The sequence below is a fragment of the Dermochelys coriacea genome, chromosome 7 (assembly GCF_009764565.3).
Source record: "Dermochelys coriacea isolate rDerCor1 chromosome 7, rDerCor1.pri.v4, whole genome shotgun sequence".
In the NCBI taxonomy this organism is placed as follows: Eukaryota; Metazoa; Chordata; order Testudines; family Dermochelyidae; genus Dermochelys; species Dermochelys coriacea.
In genome coordinates, this window is record NC_050074.1 from 46128531 (window position 1) to 46139561 (window position 11031).

Sequence of the window (11031 nt, forward strand, 5' to 3'; positions counted from 1 at the left end):
TGTCGTTCCGCTCTGCTTTGGATCGTTATCGAGCAAAACCTGTCATCGGCATGGACGCATGTCCTCTGGAATGGTGATTGAAGCATAAAGGGACATATGAATCTTTAGCGGATGTGGCATGTAAATATCTTGTGACACCAGCTACAACAGTGCCATGTGAACACCTGTTCTCACTTTCAGGTGACATTGTAAACAAGAAGCGGGCATCATTAATTCCCGCAAATTGTAACCAAACTTGTTTGTCTGAGCAATTGACTGAAGTAGTATTAAGTGGACTTGTAGGCTCTAAAGTTTTACATTATTTTATTTTTGAATGCAGGTTTTTTTTGTACATAATTCTACATTTGTAAGTTCAACTCTCATGATAAAGAAATTGCACTACAGTACTTGTATTAGATAAAATTGAAAAATACTAATTCTTGTTTTTTACTGTGAATATATTTGTAATAAAAATAAATATAAAGTGAGCACTGTACACTTTGTATTCTGTGTTGTAATTGAAATCAATATAATTGAAAATGTAGAAAATACCCAAAAATATTTAAATAAATGGTATTCTATTATTGTTTAAGAGCGCAATTAATCGCAATTAATTTTTTTAATCGTTTGACAGCCCTAATTGAGTGCTACAGGAATTCTAGGCTACAGTGCACCACACAGGTAGTTCTAGAGATGCTGCTATAAGTTAGTGCAGCCCTAGGCTCTATCTTACTTCAGGAACTGTTTGACCCTTGCAACAGTGCAGACTCAAAAGAGCACAATGGTAGCATGAATCCATTTTTGCTCACACGCTTCTGCTCACCATGACCTGAGTCTTCTACGCTGTGTCTATCAGGAGGTACAGCGAGCTGGTAGTAACCCCTACATTTAAGTTGCCTAACCCTTTTCATTATAAAAGATTATTTTATTTGAGAAGCCCCGTTGTTGCCAGCAGTGCTTTGATATTTAACAGGGGAACAGACCCACCCTAGAACACTAATGTTTGTTTGAATAGGTCTACAACATAAATAGCAGAAATGTCCCTTTAAAACAAAACTGGGGTCGCGTTGACATGCAGGAAGGATTAGAGTAGCTCAGTTATAACAGTCTGCATCTAGGGACTGCCAAAAACATGCAAGTACAGTAAGAAAATGATCTAGCTAAGTTTAAAGGGAAGTTCATATCAGTTTAGTCTTGGGGATTCAGCCATTTACTTGTAGTGCTTGCAATCCAAATATTGCAATATGGTGGAAACGAAACTAACAGGAAATAAAAGTGAAACTGACTGGTCTGTTTCTATGGTCCAAGCTGAATGAAGTGCAAACAGAAAACAGCCTAAATCAACCTATATTAATTTTTAAAACACTTTCAGTTCTTGTAATCTAATTACCATTAATGACACAGGTGCCATTTTTGAAAAATATTACTATTAATGATAGAACGACACAGAGGCAGCATGATACAGAAGACTTGGCAATAAGGTATGGTTTAATGAGTAAGGATACAGTGGATTGGGAGCCAAGAGACCTGGGTACTATTCCTGGCTCTAGATTTCAGAGTAGCAGCCGTGTTAGTCTGTATTCGCAAAAAGAAAAGGAGTACTTGTGGCACCTTAGAGACTAACAAATTTATTAGAGCATAAGCTTTCGTGAGCTACAGCTCACTTCATCGGATGCATTCCTGGCTCTGCCACTGACCTGCTATGTGACTACAGGCAAATCACTTTGTTTCTCTGAACCCTACTCATCCTTTGTCTGTCTTTGGCTATTTAGACTAGAAGCTCTTGGAAGCAGGAACTGATCTGTGTGTGGGCGGTGCCTAGCACAATACCTCCTGATCTTGGTTCGGGTCTCAAGAAATAAGAGAATACAAATAATAATAATAATTGGGGAATTAGAAACTCCCAAGTTCCACTCCTCGCTTTGTGGCCTAGGGAAAGTCACAGATCCAACTTTTTAAAACTGGCTACTGGCTTTAAACTGGCCACTCAATTTTTGGGTGTCTAACTTCAGACAATTTGAGCCTTATTTTAGAGCTGCTGAGCCCTACTGAAGTCAATGGGAGCTGCAGAAAGTCAGTATCTCTTAAAATCAAGGCAAAGGTATATCTCAAGTTGGGAATCCAAAAATTGAGTTTCTTTTTCGAGTAGTGTCCCTATGGGTGCTCCACTGTAGGTATCTGTGCCCCTGGGCCTCTACTCACAGATTTTAGGTAGCAGTGTCCATTCAGCCCACACTGCGTGGGCAAACCCCCCCTCAGTTCCTTCTCCATCACCCTTGGCCTCATGGAGCGAGCAGTTGTCTCTTCCTTAGCTGCGTCATCAGAATAAGTAGTAGTTGTTTTTGTCTCTTTTATTCTCCTTAATGGTTCGTGTTTCCTTTTTACCCTGTTGGGATAAAAACAAAAGAGAAAATATAACTTTAGTTTACATTTCCCACCTGTCAGGGTGGGATTCCCCCCTCCCCCAGGGTGTTTAGAGTTCTTTCAGTTTAAGAAAAGGAGGAAAAAAGAATTTTCTTTGGCATTCCTCACTGCTAGAGGGTGATATCTCCCTCCTTCCCCTCTCCCTCCCCCTCCCCCCACGGCATGCCTGGGTTCCAGAGGTGCCTCTCCTGCAAGGAGTCAATTCCAACAACGGACAGACACTCTCATTGTGTTTGGTGCTTAGAAGAGTTCCGTATTCCTCAGAAATGCTCCCTCTGCCACCAGCTAAAGCCGAGGTCTGGCATGAACAGAGAGCTGAAGTTAAAACTCCTCCTTATGGAGAAGGCACTTCAGCCTCCAGGGGACTTTGGTGCTGACCCTGGATCCTCCCTGGAGCCTTCAACTTCAAAGGAGGTAGAGTCACGGAAAAGACCTGCAGAATCCCCCCAAAGGCTAAAAAAGAAAAAAAAAAAAAAAAGGGCTCCAAGACCCCAAACTGAGTCATTGGCCATCCAAATATGGCCACATCAGTATCGGCGGCTTGTATGCCTTTCCCCTCATTTCCTCTTCTATCCAAGGTTCTGTTGAAAATTCTACGAGATTAATCAATGTGAGGTCTGCTGCACTGCCTAGAGATGGCAGGGGCTCAGGCCATGAGACAGCAGTAGTGCCCCCTAAGGGAAAAGACAAATGAACCAGCACTGAGAAAACCTTTGTTACCAGGTGCAACACAGCTCCCATCTAGGGAACACGCTGCACCTTCACAGCCATCGGTACTGACAACATACCATGGACAGATCTCTGTGGTACCAAGTTTGCCAACGGTACCATAAGAGTTTTGGTACCCTAGAGACCTGATGGGGAAGAACCACAATCCCCATTATTCGGAACTGAGGCCCTGGTACCGAATACATTCTGGTGCCCGGAATCACCCTCGGCTCTGGGCCATGTACCACCAATACCCCGGTCAACACTACCCTTATCTGATGATGAGTCTGACAGTGACCAAGAGGATGTCATTTCCCTGGCTTCTCATTGTGGCCCACCATCACAATAAAAAGGTCCCCCTCAATTCCATTGAGCTAACCCATGATTTTGGTACAGGCCTCCTTGTGTACCCTACACCATCCATGTCCTTCACCCACAATGACCATAATGGAATCTTTGGGAAATGTACAGATCCCATACTTCACGGATATTTAGTGTCTCTCAGAGAGAGTCTACCAGATACTCTCCTACAGAATCACTGTCTAGAGCCCCTGACCCAGAGGAGACAGAAGCTTTTGAGGAACAGGAGGAAAGGTTCAAAAGAGAAGCTACCCCTCCAACAGACTTCTCCTCATCTTCACCAGATAAGGCTATAATCCTGCCCCCTCCTTCTCCCCACCCCCTATCACTAGCTGATGATTTCAAGAACTTCCAAGACATTACATGGAAGGTGATGAATAAGCTGCAAATTCCCTACAGGAGGTGGCAGGTACACAGCACAAGCTGGTAGATAGTCTGCACACCTCCTCCTCATCCAGAATTGCCCTCCCAATTAATGAGGCGATTCTAGATCCTGCCAAAGTCATCTGGCAGACACCAGCCTCCATCAGATCGACCAGCAACAGAGCCGACAAAAAAACACTACATCCCTCCCCAAGCAGACTTTCTGTTTCAACATCTGCAACCCAACTCCATCATAGTGGATGCAGTTAATGCATGAGGCAAGCAACAGCACGTCAAGTCGACCCCATACAGTCGGGATTGGAAAAGGCTAGATCTCTTTGGGAGAACGGCATATCAGAGTCACGAACTACCAAGCTGTCTTGGCCAAATATGATTTTATTAAATTTGGGAAACTCAAGGTTCCAGGCAAGTGACTCTTCATATCTATCTTTTGGAGCTAAGGGCCATCAGGAACACCTGTACACACTTTCTGCCTTTTATCAAGAAAACCCACTCAAAGATCACAATGGACAATATGACCTATATATTTTACATAATCAACAGGGGGGCCAGATCTCCCTCTGTAAGCATGGAAGCACTCAAATTTTGGAACTGGTGCATCCGTCACAATGTGCTCAGTTCAGCTGTCTGTCTACCAGGGATACAGAACGTGACAGCCTACAGTCTCAGTCGGAACTTTTCTCACGACCATAAATGGGAACTCAACTTAGAGGTGCTTCAAGATGTATTTGTCCTTTGGGGAAACGCAACTACAGATCTCTTCACTACTTAACAGATCAAGAATTGTCCTTGTTACTGCTCCAGGCTGGCCTGAGGAAGCATTCACTTGGAGATGCCCTCATCCTCCCATGGGACAGGGACTTCTTGTATGCCCTTCCCCTGATTTCCTCTTCTATCCAAGGTCCAGTTGAAAATTCTATGAGACAAAGTGAAAGTTATTCTGATTGCTCCCTCCTGGCCAAAACAAGTCTGGTTTCCTTACTTGACACAGATGGCAATATGTCCTCCAGTTCCATTTCGGCCCATTCCCCACCTGCTCTCTCAAAGTGACAGGCTGATCCTGCATCCCAACCTGCAGGTCCTCTGCCTCCAGGCTTGGCTTGTTCTTTGTTCCATAACTTAGAAACTGCTCTGATGAGGAGAAAGATGAGTTGCTGCCCAGCCGAAAGTCAACCACTTGATGTACTTACCTGCACCTTGGCAGGGGGTTAGACTAGATGACCCTTGCGGCCCCTTCAGATCCTATGGTTCTATGCCATCCCATAACTGGCAGTTCTGCTGAAGTACAGAAAAGGGAGTTCCTCTCCTGAGCACCATAGAAGACTGACTACAGCTCGTCAGTGCTTGCCCGAGGATGTTACCTGCACACATTAAGGTACTCCACCTTTTCCCAGTCCGTAGGGCTCCAGGCATAACCCAGTTAATTTAGGCATCCCCATCTTTTCCTAATTCATAGGGCTCCAGGTGAAAAGCACCTACCCTTACCCAATTCGTAGGGCTGAGGGCCGCCCATACCAAATTCATAGGGCTCAGGATGTAATTAACCTCGTCAATTTAAGTACCTACACCCTTTCCCAATACGTAGGGCTCCCGGTGTATACTACTTCAGCAGGTGTGCAAGACCTTTTATCAATGAAAGAGTCTTACACAGTAATATACTACATAACCTCTATTTATTAACAATTACCCCAAACAGAATGCACACACTACACATACAGTGCTCTCCACTCCCAATAAGACAGATGAACTTTTCTTGATGGCCAGTCAAGATCAGATCCATCTGGAGGACTCCAGTTTCTGCACGGTGTCATTGGCACAATGTTGAGATCTGGCAGCTCTGATCTTTGGGGCTGTGTCCTGGAGTTGATTCCCAAAGAATTTCCTTTTGGACCCCAGTTTATATAGTGAAATTTAAGTCCTTTTTAGCTATACCTTAACCAATCATTATACTAAAATTTTACTAATCAATCCTAACATCGTGTAACAAAATTCTCTAACCCATCCTACACCACCATCTTAATTAATTTACACCTAGCAAAATTAATTATGTAACAGACTGAAACAATTAAAGAACCGGACAGAGACTATACAGATAAACAATAGGGAAGTGGGACCATAATGACAAAACAATAAAGAAATGAGGATTTTGCAACCACAGCTATTGATAAGTGATTTCTTGACAGACAGGATGCTATCAAACTAAGTTTTCTTTAATCATCTTAAGATCTGTTTCTTTATCTGGTGACAGTGGGTGCCATTAGGACAGGGTCTCCTTCTTAACAGCCTGATATCACATTGTTTTAATGTAATTTAGATGGAATGTGAGGATGTGACTTCCTGCTTCTCAGCTAATGGCTGCTGCATGGCTGCTCTTTTAATCTGGCTGCAGAAGAAGGTGTCAAGGCTAATTTCCTACCCTGGCACTTCGAGTGCAGAAGGTGGGGGCCCGCAAGGATTCTAAAAATTAATACTGGCCACTCCAGGCTTGCATTAAACTTCCAGGGTTACAGCTTTTCTCTAGCCTTGGATTGATAGATGCTGCCACCACCCAAGTGCAGAACCCCTTTGAGAACCCAGGAAGGCGCACTTGGGAATTCCTTCTTGTGGAGTACACTCAAGTCCTTTATCTCCCCCCTCTGGGGAAGAGCTGAGAAAGAAAAACAAAGGAAATCATCTGTTGCCACCAGCTAATAAAACAACATGTGCACAAACCTCTTAAGACACAAAAATCCAATTCTGTTCTTAAAAAAGGTAAATTTTATTAATAAAAAAGAAAGAAAGAAAGAAAGAAAATACATCTGGGAATTTAGGCTTTTGCTAGATTAAAAAACAACAACTACAAGGAATAAGCATCAAGAATAGCTTTCTTGAAGTCCATCTTAAAGGTTACAAACAAAACAAAAGCACCTGGGGCTAGCACAGAAGAATCCACAAGCCATAACCAAATAAAAGGAATAAACCTAATCATGTCTTCCTAGACATTTCCTGATCTACTTACATATCTGGGGTTTTAAATTACTCTCTCAGCAACATTCACTTGTGGTGCCCAGGGGCCCAGCTCTACCAATGTTTGGGGCTGGGTCTCTCCCCCAGACCCACCTGCTGCCCCCCCTGCACCTTCCCTGAGTGTCCCCCAGACCCCACTTGCTGCCCCTGCTCACCTCCCCCAGCCCCGGAGTCTGCAGCTCACGCTGCCTCTGCTCCCCCTGCTCCCCACATCAACTGCTGCTGCAGGGTCCTAGTGCCCCCCATTCACTAATGACAGGGCAGGCTGCCCTTACACAGCCCTTCTGCCCTAGCCCTGATCCTCTCCAATGCCCCAAACCACTCAACCCCAGCTCCAGACAGCGCCCTCATCCCCCTGCACCCTAATCCTCTGTCCCAGCACTGAACCCCTCCCACACCCCAAAACTCTCATCCTCAGCCCTCATCCCTGTATCCCCTCCTATCCCCAAACTCCCTCCCAGAGCCTGCATCCCCTCCCCTTCCCACACCCCCCCTCCTGCCCCCAAACTCCCTCCCAGAGCCTCCCTCTGCACCCCCTCTGACCCCCAAACTCCCTCCCAGAGCTGCACCCCCACCTCCTCCTACACTCCATCCCCAGCCCAGAGCCTGCACCCCTCACCCCCTCCTGCACCCCTACACCCAGCACCCAAAGACCCCCTCTCCCACCCAAACTCCCTCCCAGAGCCTTAGGTAGGTGGGGGGCAGAGTTTTGGGGGGTGGGTTCTGAGCACCACCAAAATTTCTACAAACCTGCCACCCTTGATGGTGGTAGCTCAGGGTCCTGAGTATTGGAGACAGCACGATCAGTCAGGAGATGGAGTCCGAGTGGAACTGATACAGAGTTTGGGCCCATGCATCAGAACACTTACTTGAACATAGGTAGGGGTTTTTGTAGAGAAACAACAATGGTTCAAAGGAGAACACTAGATTTGTTTGTGGGTAAACTGATGACTCAAGGGTTTTCTTTAGGCTAGACAATAGGAGCTGATCGCTCTTGGCTATGAGTGGTGTTTTCTTCCAGGGAGCTCATAATGTAACTAGGCTGCTTCAGTATTTTCGATATCAATCAAGGATTCATTACTAGAATTGGTCTGATAATTGCTGAGCTGGGTGTGTGCAGGCATAGGTTCATTAACATCTGGAGCAGAGATTCCACATGATGCTGTGCTTCCCTGCTTTTCTGGTCTCAGAGTTCAGTGCGGTTCTCTGTTATCCATTCTGTATGCAAACTGAGATGTCTCCCTGTCCCATCTTTCATACAGATGAGGCAAGGGGACTTGTCTCTGTTTTCCATTCTGTATACTAATGGAGATGTCTTAATCTTGTCACTCTTGTCAGGAGGGGTCTAGTTGTGTCTCCCATCCACCCTTCATTGCTCTCTGCAAGTCTTTTCTCTGATGGGTTTTGGTTTAAGCAGAGGCTTGTGGGGCGTGTCTTTCATGAGTCAGACAAGCTAGATACTGTGCCCTGGTTCCCTAAGAACACACAGCTGACTGATATCACCATGAACACTTCAGAGCCCAGTTCAACAATGCAGGAGGAGGGGCAGCAAAGCGGAAGCAAGGGTGCTGAGGAGGAGAAAGACACCCCGGAATCCCTAGATGCAGGCAGCCAGGAGCTGTTCTCAAGCCAGGAGGAAGGCAGCCAGTCGTGGCGGCTGGTGCTTGAGTAAGGACAAACACCAGAGGAGGTCCATGGTAAGCAGCTTTTATTTTGGGAAGGAAGTTATTTGGTGAGGGCTCTTGGGGCGAGGAGGGTTAGGGCTGCTTGCATGCCTAGATGCAGAACAGGGCGTTGATGTGCTCTCTCACATCGCAGTAATCGGCCTCAGTGATCTCTTCAAAGGTGCCATCCAGGACTTGGGCAATGCGCTTGGGCAGGTTTCTTGGGAGAACCCCTGTGGTCCTTGTCCCAGTCAGGCTAACTTGTCCGCGGCACTGTGCCATGAGGGTTGGGGAGACCATTGCTGCACACAGACAAGCTGCATATGGGCCAGGGCGGAAGCCGCATTGTAGTAGAAGACCCTCACTTGCTTCCCAGGTCACCCTCAGCAGCAAGATATCTTCCAGGACAAACTCCTGTGGAAAATGTGGGGCGAGTGTTCAGTATAGGGGCCCCCTGCAGCTGTTGGCTCTCCCCAAGGCACAGAAACCCAGAGGACAGTATGGCCATGAAACAATCAGTCCCCCTTGACCCTGTGCTTACTCACCATTTTGGGGCTCCCGTAGGTTATGTGCACTCACTTTGGGATGGGCGAATTATGCTATTGTGTAGACTGTGCTTGCCCTTAAGTACAGGGGAATCATTGCTTTTACTGGTTGGAACAATGCTGCATCTGTTAAGTGTTGCATTTTGCCTTTACAGATGCAACCTTGAGATCTCAGCCATCCGTGTTATCACCAGCCGAAAGACTCCAAAGAATTAGGAAGAAGCCACGTAGAAGCAAAGAAGACATGCTGCATGAAGTAATGCAGCAATCCCTTAATGAGAATCTAAAAGTGCAGGAGTGGAGGGAGAGTGAAAGGAGGATCCACCAGCAGAATGAGAAGCGCTGGCACAAAAGCATGGAGTTCCGGCAGCAAAGCATGGATTGGCTGATAAGCATCATGGAGCTTCAAGTGGACTTGATCCAGGCTTGCAGGTTCCTGAACAGGCCAGCATTCCAAAAGATGCATGCGCCATGCACCTTTCCAGGCCAGCCTGCGTTAATGTCAATGAAATGCTCATGGTGATCCACAAGTGCCTGGTGAACCATAGAGAAATACCCCCTCTGATTAACGTACTCAGAGACTAGGTTGGCTGATACCAGAATTGGAATATGTGTCCCATCCATTGCCCCTCTGCAGTTAGGGAAACCCATTTGTGCAAAGCCAGCCACAATATCACACACATTACCTAGAGTTACGGTTCTTATAAGCAGGAGGCAATTAATGGCCCTGCAAAACTTGCATCAACATGATTCCAACGGTCGACTTTCCCACTCTAAACTGGTTCGCGACCGATCCGTAGCTTGCTGGAGTTGCCAGCTTCCAGATTGCAATAGCCATCCGCTTCTCCACCGTCAGGGCAGCTCTCAATCTCATATCCTTGCGCTGCAGGGTGGGGGTGAGCTCATTACACAGTCCCATGAAAGTGGCTTTTCTCATCCGGAAAGTTCTGCAGCCACTGCTCGTCATCCCAGACTTGCATGACGATGTGATCCCACCACTCAGTGCGTATTTCCCGAGCTCAAAAGTGGCGTTCCACTGTGGTGAGCATGTCCGTGAATCCCACAAGCAATCTAGTGTCGTATGTGTTACACGACTCGATATCATCGTTGGAATTCTCACTGTCAGTTTGGATCTTAAGGAGTAACTCGACTGCCAAACGTGACATGATGGCGAGACTCGTCAGAATATTCCTCAGCAGTTCGGGCTCCATTCCCGCAGACTGAAAGGGAAGACAGAGTGCACAGTACAAAAAATGTTGAAAGATGGCACCAAATGTGGACAGCAATTGCTGGGATGCTAACCGATGCATCACAGGGCGTTGGGACAGGACGCAGAATGCCCCACACTCCTTGCCCCCTTCCCACAAGCCACAGTGCCAGAATGGGAAGAGGAATATTTGTGGCACCTTAGAGACTAACACATTTATTTGAGCATAAGCTTTCATGAGCTGCAGCTCACTTCATCGGGTTGTAGCTCATGAAAGCTTATGCTCAAATAAATTTGTTAGTCTCGAAGGTGCCACAAGTACTCCTTTTCTTTTTGCGAATACAGACTAACACGGCTGCTACTCTGAAACCTGTCAGAATGGGAAGAGGTGATCTGTGGGAGAGCTGCCCATAATGCACCGCTCCCAATGCTGCTGCAAGTTCTGCAAATGTGGCCACGCCAGTGCGCTTGCAGCTGTCCGTGTGGACAGACTGCAGCGCTTTCCCTACTGCACTCTCCGAAGGCTGGTTTAACTCAAAGCGCTCTACATCTGCAAGTGTAGCCATGCCCTTAGAGTCAGTAGACAGTTTTAAAAAGTTTGTGCAAGCTTGAAAGCTTGCACCAAGAGAAGTGGGTCCACTAACAGATATTACCTCACCCACTTTGTGTTTCTATAATATCCTGGGGCCGACATAGCTACACCAACACTACAAACGAAAGTTTTAAATGGCCAAAATGAAATTAGAATGGAAAC